General features: G+C 36.6%; 3 pseudogenes across 1 annotated transcript; all 3 read left to right on the top strand.

The window, feature by feature from the left end:
* Positions 1-571: 571 nt before the first annotated feature.
* LOC148923006 (uncharacterized) lies at positions 572-3,139 on the top strand (annotated as a pseudogene).
* A 2,085-nt stretch (positions 3,140-5,224) lies between these two features.
* On the top strand, positions 5,225-10,771 carry LOC148923005 (disease resistance protein At4g27190-like; annotated as a pseudogene).
* Positions 10,772-15,210: 4,439 nt separating this feature from the next.
* On the top strand, positions 15,211-18,848 carry LOC125205180 (putative disease resistance protein At1g61300; annotated as a pseudogene). The gene is made up of 2 exons (XR_016133024.1): positions 15,211-15,388; positions 15,701-18,848. The product of XR_016133024.1 is annotated as a putative disease resistance protein At1g61300 (transcript).
* Positions 18,849-19,649: the final 801 nt, after the last annotated feature.

Genomic DNA, 19,649 nt, shown 5'->3' with positions numbered 1-19,649 from the left:
GGAACTGAATCAGCCACTGCCCACGTGGGGTATTTCTCTTTTGCTTCTAGGGAAAAACTTAGGTTCCATATTTGTACTGGACTTTTCTTAAAATCCGACTTTGGGAGAGACGCATTAAGGTCATGCGTCTCCTTTTAATGAAACGCACTAGCGTCATGCGTTTTAGGGTAAGACGCATAGAGATCATGCGTCTTTGAATTTTTTTTTTTTAATTAAAAGACGCATGACGGTCATGCTTCTTAGGGTAAGACGCATAAGCGTCATGCGTCTCTTCGTCGATTTAAAACAATCGCGGCAGAGGCAGTAGCTTCATTCTGCGCAAGAGAGGAAGAGAGAAAAGGGGCAGGCGATTTGTTGGTCGATTTCCGGCGATTCTCGCCGATTTCCGGCCATTTCCTCTTATCTTTCGGTAAGTTTTGTTCAATCTTTCAACATTTCTCACTTATTCGTTGTTTATTGCATAACATTAGGATTTCTAATGCCAAACTTGTCAAATTTACTAAATTAGGGTTTATAGAAAAAAAATTATCTCTAATTGTTATTATGTTGTATATTTTTTTATGCAGAAACGATGCCAGTATTTGTGAGTTTGTATTGGGGTGGTAGAATAGTTCAACTTCCTCAAGTGGGTATTGGTTATGATCCACCTCGTGCGAGAGGCTCCATCGTATTGAATTCATGTGTCTCATTCTCTGAATTAGTTGCAATGATATGTGCTAAGATAAGAATAGATATGAATCAACATTCCATTGAAATATCATGGAGGCATTGTCTCTATAGTACCGGTATGAGTTACATATGTACTGGGGTTGACAGTGATGAAAGTGTGTTGTGTATGTTCAATGAGGCTCAAAATTCTACTCGTCATATTGAATTATTTCTTGAGTATTCGCCTTTAAGAAATCTAGAAATCCCACCAATTGTTGATTACAGTGTTGGATCATCTACGAGGGTTGAATATATGAGCTTTGATTGTGGTATGAATGAGCAAGCAGTTGTTGCTAATGCTACTGATGTTGGAATGGATAATCAAGTGGATGTTCAGGATAATGTTGATGTTGATGTTGTACGAAGAGACCGTGATCCACCATTGTCGTCATCATCATCTGACACTATTTTAAGTGAGCTGATATTTCCAGTGATGAGGAGGTAATATATAAACCCGTCGTGCAAGGTAAGCAACCACTTCCAAAATACGTTCACAGTGGGTTGAAATATTTTCGCAAATTACCGAGTTGTCCTTCTGGGGTACCTGATGTTGGTAATGAACACAGCACTATGCACTGGGATGAGGAACATCCGTATCGGATTAATGCGGGAAAAAAATTTGATAGCAAGTTGCATGTGAAGACTGCTATCACTATGTGGAGTTTGAGGCAACATCGACAATTTAGGGTGGTGGAGATCAAATTAAGAAGGTGGCATGCTAAATGCGGGAGGACAGAAGATGGGGTAGCTATTATCAGCGAGACCGACGCTGAAAAGGCGAATGAATGTTCTTGGGAAGTTTCTGTGACACAACGGGCCCATGATGATATGTGGGAAATTAGGAAGTAAGTGGAACGCCATAGTTGTGAAGGCCATCGTAATGATAGAGGATAGGACATGCTAACTTTTCATCATCAATGATTGCTTTGTGTATTCGCCATCAATTGCTAAAAAAATGCTGAGTACAAAGCCGCAGCCGTAAGAAATTTTGTTCTTGACAAATTTCATGTGGTAATCAGTTATAAAAAGGCATGGTATGCGCGGAGAAGGGCTATAGAGATTGTATTTGGTGGGTGGGAGGAGTCATTTAGACAGTTGTCAAACTACATGCTTGAACTGCAGTCAAGGAATCCAGGCACAATTGTTGAGTGGAAGCACAATGAGTTGTTGAGCCAGGGACGTAATAAAGTCTTCTATTATGTTTTCTGGGCACTTGGACCTGCTATACATGCTTTACAAGAGTGTCAACCAGTTTTAACAATAGACGGGACTCACCTTCGAGGAAGATTTAAAGGTAAATTGCTTGTTGCTTGTGGTGTTGATGCTAACAAGAAGACTCTGCCGATTGCATATGCTGTTGTTGATGAAGAAACTGGCGACAGTTGGCAGTGGTTTTCAGATCATGTAAGAATTCATGTGGTGAAATACCAATGGGAGGTGTGCATCATATCGGATAGGTATAAAGGAATCATTAAGGCTATGCGTTCTGATGAATGGAAAAAGCCGCCGATATGTCACCACAAATGGTGTTTGGTACATTTGAGGAAAAATATCATGGCGAAATGTAAGGGCATTAATGTGAAAGGAAAGATATGGGGATTGGGTATCACAACTCAAGTACGTAAATACATCCGAAGGCGACGTGCACTACGGGAGGAAAGCATTGTTGCGATACAAGAGCTCAATAAAGCCAAAAAAGAAAATTGGTCTCTTTGTTACGATGATGAACTGAGATGGGGGGTGACCTCAACAAACATGTCAGAGAGCTACAACAGAGTGTTGAAAGGTGTTAGACAGTTGCCGATTAGAGCTTTAGTGGATCTGACATTTTGGAGAACAATGCAATGGTGGGCAGATAGAAAACAGAAATACAACACACTGAAGGTCGATTAACCCCGTGGGCCGGGATAAACTTGCTGCGAATGATGCGAGGGGGAAAAAACATTATTGTTCTGTACTTGACCGAGAACTAGGCCATCACCAAATTTTAAGTCGTCCACGAATGGAAAATGCACAGGCAAAGGGGAACAACAAACAAGAGGTCAAGTTTTTTTCTTCAAATTGCACTTGTGGGAAGTGGCAGATGTGAAGAGTTCCTTGTTCACATGCTTGCACTGTTGCTAGATATAGAGCTAACGCTATGTTTGAACTCATTGATAAACACAACCATAAAGCCACATGGGAAGCACAGTACTCTGGTGGCCCATTTGGAGCACCAAGATACGAAGACTATTGGGCTAAACCCGGATGGAAATTGTGTATCACCCCTGAGCACTTGCTTCCTCGAAAGCGTGGAACAGGCAGAAGAAAGAGGATTCCTAGTCAAATGGATGTCCGCGAGGAAGATGAACCGAGAGCTCCCCGCAAGTGTAGGAATTGCGGCGTAGAGGGGCATGACCGAAGAAATTGCACTGTCGGTCGTGTTATGTAGGAGTTGTTGACATTTGCAGTAGGATCCTCCCACTTTTTGTTGCGCAGGTATTTTTTATTCTAAATTTTAGTTTTTCTTAATTTAATTTACTAGTGCATGTTGGATCTTGTTATGGTAAATCATACTCTTTCTGTTGTAACATGACTTGTTGGTGAAGACTGTGTTTCTACTACGGTTGGATGAAAAGCAAGTTGTTACCTTTATCTTGGTGGACCTTTTTTATGTAATGATTTTCTCATTTTGTGATGGATTTGTTGAGTACCTTTTGTTAGAGTTTGTATACTAGAAATCACCTTTCGAGTTATTGAATACTGTTAAAACTCTTATTTTATTTTCCAAAGGAATAAACAGATTATTTTTGTCATAATGTTGTTATGTTTCACATTTAATGGATATTTATTGCATATTTAAATGTATAAGTAACTTAACAAAGTCTAAGTCTTTGTTTTAGTAGACCGGTTGTGGGCGTCGTTCACTTTAAGGTAACACAGTCAGTTCTAAACAAAGAAAAAGAATAATTTCACAACCTAGATAGGCTTAGACTACCTATCGTGAAAGGTTGCAATGTCAGTCCGATTATTTCTAAGCCTTACTGAAATAAGATGACGTTGGTGGTATAGCACTGAATGGATCTAACAGCGAGACAGTTATGCTATCTACTGAAAGACGAGGTCTTGTAAATTGTTATTTCTTAATCAATGTACGTTAGCATTGAGCATACGGTATTGATTATGCACTACTTTAACTTACCAAATGGTGCGGGTTTTTCGTAACCTAATAAGCCTGGTATATTGGGTAGTGGGGATTAATATCTAGCGGTGCTAGGATTGCTATTATGTTGAATCGTGCGCGAGGTGAGTCTCGTTTGATAACATCCTCAAGAGAAGCTTGAAATAAGGTTTTATTATTCAGAACCTAGCTACTTGGAATAAATAAGATATTAATTAATTAAGTCCATAGCAGACAATAATTAATTAATGGATGTTTCTATCTTAAGCGCAGGAAATAAATATAAAGTAATGGAAACCCGAAATACTTATAATTTCGGATTTGGATGGGGAGTGCAATATTACTTCTGTAGTGGCTGCTCGTAATATTCCAATTTTAAGTTTATATTAAATTGGGTTTAATTTAATTAGTAAAAAGCTAATTGGAGGAGCCCATATCCAAAGTCTTCCATAGATCCCTGTCTGGGCCCAGTATGTGACTTAATATAAATAGGAGAATAAAGGAGACAGAAAATACACTTGTTTCTTACTCAAAATTTTCGCCCCCCCCTCTCTTCTAGGAGGTGTCAAATTTCTCTCCTTTGAGGGATAGGATTTCTGTCATCTCTATTTAAATCCTAGTGCACTGATGAGATCAGCCCACCCTGATATCAGTTTACAGTCCGGGAACCAGACAGAATGGTTTTGTACTAAAGATCTTCACGTGGAGAAGGCGTTAGCTATCTTCGATTCTTTGGAGAATCTTTAAGGTATAATGGCTAAACCCTAGAAAAGCATGTTTTAGGTTTCAATTAATTTAAAGCATGTTTTATTTGAGTTATGAGCATGATACATGTGCTAATTACGCGAATAGAATTTGTCTAAATAATCCGCTAAATAGATCAGAATTATTATGTAATTGATTTCTTGTGATCGCTTCCGCTGCAAGTCCCTTCACCTTTATCTTGGTGGACCTTTTTTATGTAATGATTTTCTCATTTTGTGATGGATTGGTTGAGTACCTTTATGTTGGTGGACCTTTTTTTGGTAATGATTTTCTCATTTTGTGATGGATTGGTTGAGTAATTGAGCTTTGAGCCTTCAATATGAGAATTTAAATTATTTTTCACAATTAACAAAAACTTATAGTTTCGTATAAATCTTTTGATTTAAATTATCTTTCGCACTATAATTTTATCTATTAAAGGTAATTGTATAATGGTTTTTACATTAAAGTTGTCGATTTTTTAAAAAAATTTGGCAAGAATTTATCTTAAAGTATGACACCATAAACCTGTTAATCAAGTACCAAAACATCAATATATAATGAAAATAAGTTCAAGCAAACAAAACATACATGACATTAAATCATTCCACAATGAGCTACTTATACGTTGATGGAGTGTATTTCGACGGTTCAATCCCCTTATTCTTCCTAGTTGAAAATATCTTCATCACTTTGCTCACGTACTTCCCAACCCCGGTGCGTGATGAACCCTCCGCAACTGGGCGAGGTTGTACATGGGTGTTCTGAACCTCTGCTTCCTCATTTTCCTCATTGCTGTCATCATTTTCTTCTTCCACTTTATTTTCTTCTTCTCCTTCATCATCATCTTCTTCAACTCGTTGAGGAGCCACAAATTGATAATTGTTGAAGTATGAATCGACTGATGCTCGGGCTCCACCCCATTTCGGCTCATCTTGGCTTTGTGAATAGGGGCGATTACTCCAATCAGGCTCAGGTTGGCTTGGGGAAATGAGGGGACGACTCCACTGTGATTGAGATGATGGAACCGGCAGCGGATGCGGTGTTGAATTGATTATCATAATTTTACAATTATTAATCACACCAATAAATCACATAATAATCAGATCTATTTAGCAGATTATTTAGACAAAATCTATTCGCATAATTATCACATGTATCATGCTCATAACTTGAATTAATCATGCTTTAAGAATATTGAAACCTAAAATATACTTTTCTACGGAGCAGAAAAATACCTAATTAATTCTCCAAAGAATTGAAGATGGCCAGCTTCTTCTCCACGTGATGCTTTGAATACTAGACCATAAATCTTCTCTTTGATTCCCGAACTGTATTCCAATATCAGTGTGGGCTGATCTTACTAGAATACTACGACTTAAATAAAGAAGACAGAAGAAATCCTTTTGGGAATAGGAGTGGAATTCGAAATCTCCTTCAGCTGGGGGGGGGGGGAATTTCGATTATTTTAAGAATAAAATTGTGTTATTTCTGTGTCCTTTATTCTCCTATTTATATTAAGTTCCTTTTGAGCCCAGACAGAGATCTATGGAAGGTTTTGGATATGGGCTCATCCAATTTACTTTTTACTAATTAAATTGAACCCACAATTTAATATAAGTTATAATTGGAATATTACGAGCAGCCACTACAGAAGTAATATTGAACTCTCCCCATCCAAATCCGAAATTACAAGTAATCCGGGTTTCCGTTTAACTTTTATTTCCCGCACTTAAGATTAAAATGTCCATCAATTAATTAATGTCTGCTATTGACTTAATTAATTAACTTCTTATTAATTCCAATAGTGGACTTAGCATGAAACGCTTATTTATTATTCATAGAGTAATCAAACTCCAACTAGCTAGGTTCCGAATAATAAAACCTTGTTTCGCGCTCCTCTTGAGGACATTATCAAATGAGAATCAGCTCGCGCACGATTCAATATAATAGCAATCCTAGCACCGCTAGATATTGATCACCACTACCCAATATATCAGGATAATTGGGTTACGAAAAACCCGCACCATTTGATAAGTCAAAGTAATGCATAATCAATACCGTATGCTCAATGCTAACCTACATTGATTAAGAAACAAACATTTATCAAAACCTCGCCTTTCAGTAGATAGCCTAAGGACAAGTCTTGCTGTTAGATCCGTTCAGTGCTATACCACACCAATGTCATCTTATTTCAGTAAGGTTTAGAAATATGCAGACTGACATTGCAACCTTTCTCGATGGATAGTCAAATTCCAACTAGGTTGTGAAATTCATCTTTTTCTTTGTTTAGAATTGACCATGTTACCTTAAAGTGGACGACGCCCACAACCGGTCTACTAAAACAAAGACTTAGACTTTGTTAAGTTAACTTATACATTTAAACATGCATTAACATCCATTAAATGTAAAACATAACAACATTATGACAAAAATAATCTGTTTTATTTATTGGAAAATAAAATAAGAGTTTTATAGTATTCAATCACTCGAAACGTGATTTCTAGTATACAAACTCTAACAATCTCCCACTTATACTCAAAACACTTTCGAGTATTAAAAAAAATGTGCTAACGTCTAATTCTACCACTTATACTGAAAGCGGATTGAGGTCTTGAATTAGTCGAACTCCCATTCCTTCAACATGGCTTTCATACGGCTTTACCGCTAATGCATTTGTGAAAGGATCTGCCAGGTTGTTTTCTGACTCAATCTTGACCACTTTTATGTCTCCTCTCTGCGCTATATCTCGAATGATATGATACTTCCTCTCTATGTGCTTGCTCGCCTTATGAGCCCGTGGTTCCCTCGAATTTGCCACAGCACCAGAATTATCACAATAAATGGTGATGCTCTTGGGCATATTCGCAACCACACCTAAGTCCAGAAGGAAGTTCTTAAGCCATACAACCTCTTTTGCAGCCTCCGAAGCGGCCACATACTCGGATTCCATGGTAGAGTCTGCAATGCATTTCTGCTTTACACTCTTCCAAATTACAGCTCCACCTCCTAAGGTAAACACATATCCGGAAGTTGATTTTCTCGAATCTACATCAGCTTGAAAATCTGAATCTGTATATCCTAAAGGACAGAGCTCGGCTGCATTGTAAACTATAACATAGTCCTTAATCCGATTAAGGTACTTGAGTATGTTCTTTACGGCAGTCCAATGTCCTTGGCCGGGATTTGATTGATATCTTGCTACCATGCCAACAGCAAAGCAAATATCAGGTCTAGTACAAAGCATAGCATACATGAGACTACCAACTGCCGGGGCATATGGTATTCTTCTATCTCAGATGTTGTCTTAGGACACATCTCTTGAGATAAATGGATGCCATGTCTAAAAGGTAGGAAACCTTTCTTGGCATCTTGCATGCTAAAGTGTCTGAGTACTGTGTCGATGTAAGATTCTTGGGATAAGCACAACATTCTCTTTGCACGGTTCCTAAGAACCTTGATACCGAGAATGTGTCCCGCATCACCCATATCTTTCATCTCGAACTGGCTGGACAACCAAGTTCGCACTGATGACAACATCTTTTTATTGTTTCCAATTAGAAGAATGTCATCTACATATAAAACTAAGAACACAACATTTCCTTTCTCAACCTTCTTATTCACGCAGCTTTCATTAGGGCATTTTTCGAATCCAAACTTTTGAACGGTTTGATCGAAACACTGGTTCCATGATCTAGACGGTATCCTGAAGATGAAGAAATAAATAGAGAGCGTTTGGTTAGAGAGTTCATTTCAGGAGGGTTGGTGGATGAAAGTAAGACAAGGAGAGCGCAAGTTGAGCAAGGACATTTCATATTGGATAAATTAGTGAATGTATGCTTATTGGAAAGTTGCGTTGTTCCCGATGAATTTGATCGTCCTATGAAATGAGTGAAGATGCATGATCTTGTAAGAAGTATGGCATTGAAGATATGTGAGGGGAAATATATGGTAAGAGCAGGTGATTGGTCTTTGAAGGAAATTCCCAAAGAATCAGAATGGGCAAAGGATCTGGAGAAGGTGTCCTTAATGGAAAATGGCATAAGGAGAATTGAAGAAGGAATGTCTCCCGATTGTCCTAAGCTCTCTACATTGCTTTTATGCAATAATCATCGGCTGGAGTTTATCCCAGATTCATTCTTTTCTAAAATGCAAGGACTATGTACTCTTGATTTGAGCTGGACTGTCATAACAATGCTGCCAAACTCAGTCTGTGCCATGAAGAGCCTCAAGGCATTGCTCCTTGAGTCGTGTTATAAGCTGAAAAATGTGCCATACTTGGGAGAGATGAAAGAAATCAGGGAGTTAAACCTCTCGCTCACAGCCATCATGGAAGTACCTCAAGGAGTTGGAGAATTATTCAATCTCAAATTCCTCGCGTTGGAATCGTCTAACTTGAAGATACTTCCAAGAGGTTTGTTCCATAAACTTGGGAATCTTCAGCATTTAGAATTACCATTTTGTGTACAAGTAGTAATTGAAGAAATTGAGAATCTGAAACTGCTAGAGGAGTTTAGTGGAAGAGTGGACAATGTGAATGATTTTAATTCTTTAATTACAAGTTGGAGAAATCGGGTGCATGACACTTGCTACATAATATTAGTGGGATCGTATCATGAAGATACATTCGAAATAACAGGAGGAGCATGTTATAATAAACAGTTGTTCCTGTCCGAATGCAACCTTGAAGATGAGAGAATATTAGCAGAGGGAATTGAGCAACTAACAATTATTGAATGTGAGGGTCCGACCATATGCTTTGTGGATGGATTGGAGAGATTGAAAATTAAATGGTGTGGAGACATAGAATACATTTTGAAGAAATGTCAAATGGCTACTCTTACAGAAATTGAATTGGTTGGGTTGGATGATATGAAGGGGTTGGTCGAAGAGGGGGAAATAGGAGCATCAGCTGCACTTGCATGGCCTGTGTTTTCTTCTCTGATACGGTTAAGAATTGATAAGTGTAACAAGATGAGGATACCACTACCAGGAGCTCCCAACCTCGAACTTATTGATATAAGCGAGTGTGAAGAAATAGAAGAGATATTCGAGGATGAAGGAACCGGTTCCCTCACCCTCCCTAAATTAAAACAAGTACAGGGCTGCCAAAACTGAGGAAGGTGGGGATACTATCAAGAGCTGCCAACCTTGAAGTTATTGATATCATCGAGTGTGATGAAGTAGAAGAGATATTCGAAGACGAAGGAAGAAGTTCCCTCGCCCTCGCTAAATTAAAAACCTTAAGGTTACATGGGCTGCCAAGACTAAGGAAGGTGGGGATACTATCAAGAGCTCCCAACCTTGGAGTTATTCATATCAGCAATTGTGAAGAAATAGAAGAGATATTCAAAGATGAAGATCGATATTTCCTCACACTCCCCAAATTAAAAGAAGTATGGTTATATGATCTTCCAAGACTGAGGAAGGTGGGGATATCACTATCAGGAGTTCCTAACCTTATAACTATTTCTGTGAGTGAGTGTGGAGGATTAGAAGATGTAATCGATGATGAAGGAAGAGGATGCCTCACCCTGCCCAAATTAAAACAGTTGAAGTTGGAAGAGCTTCCAAGACTGAAGAGCCTATGCAAGGGAACAACCATCATTTGCAACTCAATTGAAGCTATATTCATAAAAAAGTGCCCAAGATTGATGAACAAACTTCCTGTGCTTGTGGATTTGGCTGTGCCTCGACGATTTAAGATAAGGGTCAACCCAGAACTGTGGGAATCATTGGAGTCGGACCATCCCAACCTCTCTCTATTTTCCATATCTGATAATAGGGGTGTGTTATATTGCTAACTATTTAAATTGCTAACTCTGCTAACTTATCAATACAATGTATTAAAAATGTCAACACAGTGACATCAAAATGTCAACACATAATATCAACATATTATATTGAAGTTCAACAAAATTATGTGTTGACATTATAATGTCATCGTGTTGACATTTTTAATACACTGCATTGTTGAGTTAGCAAGTTAGCAACTTAAGAAAGTTAACAATTGATCACACCCCTCTGATAATAGTTATATCTATTAATGCATTGTTTTTGGCGCAAATGTTTCTGGATTCATGTATGTAATCACACGATACATTCCCTTTGCTTATGCGTCAACACACCCATATATCCATAAGTTCATAAATTGATGTTAGACAATAATGAGTCATGCTTTATCAGAAATGCATCCATTTTATTTAAATGGTGGTGGAGGTGGAGGTTCGGAAATGATCACAGATTATTATCACTGTACTCATTCAAGAATTAATATAGATTAAAAAGATTTCAATAATACAATTCTGAACTACTCCCTCCGTTCCCTCATAGTTGAGGCGGAACTTTTCGGCATGGAGTTTAAGAAATGAATGTTGAGTGTGTTAAATAAATAGATAAAAAAATAAGAAAGAAAAAAAGGTAGAGAAAATAAAGTAAAAAGTGAATAAAGTAGAGAGAATAAAGTAAGAGAGAGTAAAGTAAGAGAGAGGAAAAAATTACTATAAATGGATATGACTCAACTATGAGGGAACTTCCTGAAATGGAAAAATGACTCAACTATGAAGGAACGGAGAGAGTATTTCTCAAAAATATTTCTTCAAGACTAGACCAAAATTGGTCCCTTATATATGTCCTAAAAAACTTTTAGTAGTATACATTAAGTGTGTTACATTTTAGTTTCAAACAATATGTTTTAGTCTAAAAATTACCAATTTCGTCAAAAACTTGGTTTGGCCAATTGAATAAGTTAATTTTGAATCAGATTAATACGATTAACCTAATTAATTATCATTAGGTTAATCAAATTAATATTAATTTGGTTAATTGGGTTATTTTAGTTCAATATTAAGTCTCAAATTTGGTCAAAATAAGTTTGACAGTAAAGTTTTTAACAAAATACTCCCTTCGTCCTATAGAATTATGTCATATTTTTCTTTTCACCCGTCACATATAAATAGTCTATATTCATAACCTTTTTCTCCTTAATTTTTACTCCCTCCGTCCCGGCTAAGATGACACATTCTTTGGCCGGCACGAGATTTTAGGAGTTATTGGTTAAAGTGTTTAATTGAAGAGAAAAAAAATAGGTGCAAATATGAAAATAGAGAGAGAAAGAAAGATAAATATTTTAATAGGAGTAGAAAAAGTTGTTGGGTGTATTAATTGAAGAGATAAAGTTTCCAAAAAAGGAAATGTGTCATCTTAGTTGGGACAAACTAAAAAGGAAAACGTGTCATCTTAAGCGGGACAGAGAGAGTACTTTTTTTATTTATGGACCACACACTACACATTTTCAACTTCTTTTTCTCCTTCTCTCTTACTTTACCAATTATGCACTAAAACTCGTATCGAACCCAAATGACCTATTTCTTTGAGACGGAAGTAGTAGTTAACTTTGGATCAAAACATATTGTTTAGGATCAATAGGTAACAAACATAATACATAGGATACAACAATTACAAAAATAAAATTTAAGATTAAATTGTAATTCCATAATCCATATTACCCAAAGTGCATATCGAAGATATTGTTATACTCCCTCCGTCCCGCTTTAGCGGTCCCATTGACTTTTTTGCCATCTTTTTGTAAAAATGATAAAAAAAATAGTTAAAGAGGAGAAATGGTAAATTAAGAGAGAGAATAATATAGAGAAGAGTCTTATCTACATAATTCTCTCTCTTACTTTACCATTTCTCCACGTTAACTATTTTTTATCATTTTTACAAAAAGATGGCAGAAAAGTCAATGGGACTGAACATCTATATTAGTAATATTTTATAACAGAGGTGGAGCATTCGAAGGGATTTGGATCCCCCGCAGGGGATGTTGTGCCTCTCACATGTCATTTTTAATTATAAAACATACTTAATTTTTTAATATTATATTTTATGAATAAGATATTAGAATGGGTTTAATTACAAAATAGACTTAATTTTTTAATATTATATTTTATGAATAAGATATAAGAATGAGAGAGTGCAACATCTCCTGTTGTGATTTCTCCACAGCAGGGGATCCAAGCCCGGGAGGAGGAGGAGGAGAGAGGAAGGCGCCTTTTTCACATAGGGTTTCTAGGGTAATTAATGTGTAATTTCATTTTGGAATTTGTATTTTTACTTTCATTTATTTTTTTAAATTTATGAATTCAATAATTAGTGAGGAGAAAGGGGAAGGCGTTTTTTTTTCATGTAGAATTTCCTGGTAATTCATGTGTTACTTATATTAATTTTACTCCTATTAATTTACAAATTCAACAATTGGATTAGTTAATTGTTAGTGTACCAATTTACTTTACTAAATTATATGGATCCAAAAAATTTAGAATCTGAATATGTACATATTTCAAATTAAAATTCAAAATATCGGAACTATACTGAAGCCAAAATATGACAAAGCTTTTAAGTTTTGTCAGTGGAACCAAAGAAGGCAAGCATCAATGATCGATCTAGGTGGAATCAGAGCAGAGGCGTATGCACATGGGAACAAGGGGTACAACGGTACCCCCAAATCTTTGTGCTTTTATAATATATGTAGTCCTAAGTTTACAAAATCAATTTCTATCCTAGTGGTTAGTATGTTCGTCATCCATATTACAAAATCAATCTCAAATTCCTCGCATTGGATGTGCGTGAATTTTGGATGCTTCCAGAAGGATTTTTTCTTAAACTTGGGAATCTTCAGCACTTGGAATTACCATTGCATATAGAAGTAAAAGTTGAAGAAATTGAGAATCTGAAACAGCTAGAGGAGTTTAGTGGAAGAGTGGAAAATGTGAAAGATTTGAAGTCTTTGATTACAAGTTGGGGAAGTCGGGTGCGTGACACTTGCTACAGAATATTAGTGGGATCGTATTATGAAATATTCAATAAAAGAGGAGGAATATGTCATAATAAAGAGTTGTTCCTGTTCAACTGCAACCTTAAAGATGAGAGAGTATTAGCAGAGGGAATTGTGCAGCAATGTGAGGGTCTGGGCGTATGCTTTGTGGATGGATTGAAGACATTGAGAATTGAAAGTTGTGGAGAAATGGAGTACATTTGGAGGAGTGAGCCAGGATTATCATCTCAAATGTCTACTCTTGAAGAAATTGAACTGGTTTGGTTGGATGCTATGAAGGGGTTGATCGAAAAGGAGGAAATAGGAGCATCAGCTACTGTTATGCAATAGAAGAGATATTCAAAGACGAAGGAACAAGTTCCCTAACCCTCCCTAATTTTAAAGAAGTACAGTTAAAAAATCTTTCGAGATTGAGGAAGTTGGGGATACTATCAAGAGCTCCCAACCTTGAAGTTATTGATATAAGGGAGTGTGAAGAAATAGAAGAGATATTCAAAGATGAAGATAGACATTGCCTCACACTCCCCAAATTAAAAGAAGTATGGTTATATGATCTTCCAAGACTGAGGATGGTGGGGATATCACTATCAGATTTTCCCGACCTTATATCTATTTCTTGTAGCAATATCTGCTCCCCCGAAACCAACTGCGCTAAGTGTGGAGGATTAGAAGATGTGTTCAAGATGAAATAAGAGTGATAGGGATATATATTTTTACATCTATTCATATAATTATTTAACTTATTTTATATTTTATTGTTTAGGTATTATGATTTGATTTACTTTAAGATTTTATTTATATTCTAGTTTACAGAAAATCTTTTTGTACTATATATTATAAATATGTACGGAGTGTTTTATTAATATTAAAAAAATAGAGAATTAAATTATCAATCTTATTCTCTTTGCAGTTTCTCCCTTTTAGGTGTAATTACAACTTCCATACATTTTTATTTCATACTTGGTATAAAAAGTTTGGTATAAAAAGTTTGAAGTTTGCATAAATGAAATAAGTGACTTCATTCAGCAAAAACCACTAAAACAAAAAATTAATGACAAATCAGCCATTTTTATTTTAGCTGATCACACATGTACCAGATCATTGCATCTACAAAATCTCCTTCTTTTCTTGTTAAATTAACTATGGTTCAGCCTTGAAGATTTTTCTGATAGTAAGGGTTGATATATCATATAAATAGCAAAATGGAACCTTCAAGGAAAACTCTTTTCATTGTCAAGAGAATTAAGTATTAATATTAGTTCAAGTAAAATTTGAAAAGTAAAAATTACTCACTCCGTTCCACTAACCTATTTCATTCATTATAAAACTAATATATAAAAATTATACTCAATTAACTTATTCAACAACCTTTTTTTACATTTCTTAAAACTCGTATCGAAACTAATTAGGAGTATGAGCTAACATATTCATCATAACTGGTAGCACTCACTCCGTCCCAACTAAGTTGAGTCGTATTATTTTTTAGAGTTGAATTATTTTCTGTTTTGCAAAAGATAAACATCCAATAACTACTTACTTTATCCTCTCTAATACTACATTATATACTTTTTCCTATTTCATTTTATATTTATTTAATTTATTTAATACAGTTCCTTATTTAAAAAAACGCCATGTAATAGATAAAAACAAGCTGTCCATGATCCATGATAAGATAATGTACAAATTCCTCCAATCAATAAATAAACTGGCGCGAATCAATTGAATCGAGCGTCAAATCATAAATGAATCGATATGGACAAAAGAAAAACCCAAAAAGCGATCATGTCAAAGCAAAATCTCAGCTTTCTAATGTCTAAGTCTAATGTGTAGAAGAAGAAAGAAAAAGAAGTTTGAAAGTAGAAGCAACTAAAAGGCGATATCTATTGGACAATCGGAAAACTGCAACACAGAGTCCGACTCAACTTCACATCTCTCAGGTAACAATTCTCTTACTAATTTACATCTCTGCTTTTATCTGAATTTTACAAAATCTGGTGAATATTACCCCAAGCCTTCAGGAAATGAAAGTTTTAAAATGAAGGAAATTTTGAACAATCATCTGTATTAGACTCCACTCTAACATCTTAGCATCATGTTCACATATTCAACATATATTGGATTTATACTTTGTTCATTACTTGCAAATTCATTTTCGGACGGAATAGATGATTGTTGTTTATCAAAGTGAGAATGTAGCTATTTTGCTTATCAAATAATTGTTGTTTTTTGTTTATGTTTTCTTTGGGAAGAGCAAAGTGGTGAAAATGTTAAGCTGGTTTTTCGAGCCGATTTTGACAAAGCTAGCGGAGTTATTTATGTCAAAGTTGGTGGAACAAACGGCAGATAATGCACACAATAACGTGAATAGTATAAAGGACTTTGAGCTCAATCTAAAAGCTCTGCAGAAAAACTTGAAGACATTGGGTGCTAAGGCATATGATGTGGAGGAGGAAATCAAGAACTCAGAGCGTTCTGGTCGAAAGAAAAGAAAGCGTGAAGTTGAGGAGTGGTTGGAAGAAGTCAGGTCCATCGAAAAGCAAGTTGTTGATTTGGGGACTCAAGTGGAATCCGAAGGATTCATTATGAGACTGATGGATGGAGGATTACCTGCTAAACTAAATGATGAGGTTGACAGGCTTATTGAGCAAAGTCGGAATTTTGGTGAACTTGTCCTTGATGTTTGTGGAAGTAGGGGAGAGAAGTTGTTGACAAATGGGATGGTTGGTGAAGCGTTTAATGAAAATTTGGAAATGATTTTGACACTTTTGGAGAGTCGGAAAGTGTCGAGCATTAGTGTTTGCGGTATGGGTGGTGTGGGCAAAACGACACTGGCAAAGCACATTCGCAATCGACTCCTCCATCATTCTCGGGGACATGTGATTTGGGTTACAATCTCTCAAGAATTTAGTGTTTCGACTGTACAAGATAAAATAGCCAGTTTAATAGGTGCGGACATTGTGGGTGAGGATAATGAAGACATAAGGGCAGGGAGACTCCATACAACTTTGTCTCAGATGAAGAATTCAGTGCTGATATTAGATGATGTGTGGGAAAATATTGATCTGTTAAAGGTTGGATGGCCCTTTTCGGTCAAGTGTTGTAGGTTGATTATAACAACTCGCTCCTTAGAAGTGTGTCGTCAAATTTCTTGCCAAAAAGTGATTCAAGTGAAAAATCTACATCATCATGAGACATGGGAATTGTTCCATGAAACGCTAAGAAATGAGATAGAACTTGATTCTTCAGCAGAAAAAATTGCCAGATCTGTGGCAGAATTGTGTGGTGGTCTGCCCCTAGCAATTGTTATAGTGGCTGGAAGCATGAGGGGCGACAGAGCCATCCATACATGGAGAGATGCTTATGCAGAACTAACAGAACGTGTCTCAGGGAATAATGGCATAGGAGACGGTGATGTTTATAAATTATTGAAATATAGTTTTGATCGGTTGAATAGAAATCATCATAGTCAGAGTAATGAATTCAATACATTACAACATTGTTTCCTGCATTGTGCATTATATCCTGAAGATGAAGAAATACTGAAAGATCGTTTGGTTAAAGATTTCATTTCAGGAGGGTTGGTGGATGAAAGAAAGACGAGGAGAGCGCAAGTTGAGCAAGGACATTCCATATTGGATAAATTAGTGAATGTTTGCTTATTGGAAAGGTGTGTTGTTCCTGATATGTTTGGTCCCACGGAATGCGTGAAGATGCATGATCTTGTAAGAGGTATGGCATTGAAGATATGTGAGGGGAAACATATGGTAAGAGCAAGTGTTGAGAAGGAAATTCCCAAAGAAATAGAATGGGCAAAGGATCTGGAGAGGGTGTCCTTAATGTACAATGGCATAAGGAGAATTGATGAAGGAATATCTCCTGATTGTCCTAAGCTCTCAACATTACTTTTATTCGGTAATTATTGGTTGGAGTTTATCCCAGATTCGTTCTTTTCTAACATGCACGTACTACAGACTCTTGATTTTAGCTACTGCGCTAACATAACGATGTTGCCAAAGTCAGTCTGTGCGCTAAAGTGCCTCAAGGCATTGCTCCTTAGGTCGTGTTTTAAGCTAGAAAATGTGCCGTACTTGGGAGAGATGAAAGAACTCAGGGAGTTAGACTTCTCGAAAACAGCCATCAAGGAAGTCCCTAGAGGAGTTGAGGAATTATTCAGTCTCAAGTTCCTCGCAATGGATGTGTGTAAATTGAAGACACTTCCAAGAGGTTTATTTCTTAAACTTGGGAATCTTCAGCACTTAGAATTACCATTCCATATACAAGTAGTAATTGAAGAAATTGAGAATCTGAAACTGCTAGAGGAGTTTAGTGGAAGAGTGAAAAATGTGAATGATTTTAATACTTTTATTACAAGTTTGGGAAGTCGGGTGCATGACACTTGCTACACAATCGCAGTGGGGTCGTATGATAAAAGTTTCCAAGCAATAAGAGGAGTATGTTATATTAAAGAGTTGTTCCTTTCCGAATGCAACCTTAAAGATGAGAGAGTATTAGCAGAGGGAATTGTGGAGCTAACAATTAGTAAATGTGAGGGTCTGAGCATTTGCTTTGTGGATGGATTGAAGAGATTGAAAATTCAATTTTGTGGAGGAATGGAGTACATTTTGAAGAGTGAGGCAGGATTATCATCTCAAATGTCTGATCTTGAAGAAATTGTACTGTATGGGTTGGATGATATGAAGGGGTTGATCGAAAAGGGGGAAATAGGAGCATCAGCTGCACTTACACAACCTGTGTTTTCCTCTCTGACAAAGCTAAGAATTGACAAGTGTAATAAAAACAAGATGAGGATACCAATATCAGGGGTTCCCAACCTCGAAGATATTGATATGAAAGAGTGTGAAGAAATAGAAGAGATATTCGAAGATGGAGGAACAAGTTCCCTCACCCTGCCTAAATTAAAAACCTTATGGTTAGATGAGCTGCCAAGACTGAGGAAGGTGGGGATACTCCTATCAGGAGTTCCCAACCTTAAAACTATTCATGTGAGTAACTGTGGAGAAATAGAAGATGTGTTCGATGATGAAGGGAAACGTTCCCTCGTCCTCCCCAAATTACATCAGTTGTGTTTAGAAGAGCTTCCGAAACTGAAGAGCCTATGCAAGGGAACAACCATCATTTGCAACTCCATTGAATTTGTCTCCATAACAAAGTGCCCAAGATTGATGAAGAAACTTCCTGTGCTTGTTGATTTGGCTGGGCCTCGACCCATAAGATATTATTGAACCCGGGATTGTGGAAATCACTGAAGTCGGACGATCCCAACCTCTCTCGTTTCTTCTCTATTTTCCAAATCTGATCAAGTTTTTATGTAATAATGCACTGTTTTGGTGCAAATGTTACTGGATTCATGTTTTGTAATAACACTATACATTCCTTTTGCTTATGCGTCAGCGCACCAATATTTCCACAAGTTCAGAATACGGTGATAGATAATAATGACTTGTGGTTCATAAGAAATGCATCCTATGAGGTTTACGAATGATAAAATATTACTCCCTCCATCCCGTTTAAGATTACTATTAGAAATGGGTCACTCAACCCTTAAAAGGCCTCATAAGCTCATAAGGGGGAGGGTTATCCACACTTATATAGAGAAGCTAGGATCATCACCAAACCGATGTGGGACAATGATTTGGAGAATTTAACAATGACACGTTTTCCTTTTTAGTTTGTCCCAATTAAGATGACACATTTCCTTTTTTGATAACTACTTTTTCTCACTCCTATTAAAATATTCATCTTTCTTTATCTCTCTACTTCAATACTTACACCCACCTTCTCTCTCCAATTAAACACTTTAACCAATAACTCCTAAAATCTCGTGCCGGCTAAGCAATGTGTCATCTTAGTCAGGACAGAGGGAGTATTATTCTGGAAGGAAATTGTCAAATCCAACATTCATGTATAACATATTCTTATCTTGTTTTTCTTTATCACCTACTCATTTATCATGAGTCATAACTAATATTTTCTTTAATCTTTCTTATTTATCATTTATATGCAAATAATTTTGTAACACGAAATTCCAATACAGTTAGAATAATTACATGCTTGTACCGAGGTATTCCCTTTCTCCTTACCATTCTGCTTCACCGCCTTTCTCCTGCTTGCCTTTGCATCGACGGTGTTAAAAGATATTGCACAAAATTAGGAATTGATATGGTAGAATATTACGTT

This window comes from Salvia hispanica, chromosome 6 (genome assembly GCF_029641045.1).
Source record: "Salvia hispanica isolate PSC_SH4W2 chromosome 6, Shi_PSC_v1, whole genome shotgun sequence".
Classification (NCBI taxonomy): domain Eukaryota; kingdom Viridiplantae; phylum Streptophyta; class Magnoliopsida; order Lamiales; family Lamiaceae; genus Salvia; species Salvia hispanica.
The sequence above is the reverse complement of the archived record's forward strand: the minus strand, read 5'-3'. Positions and strand labels throughout refer to the sequence as shown.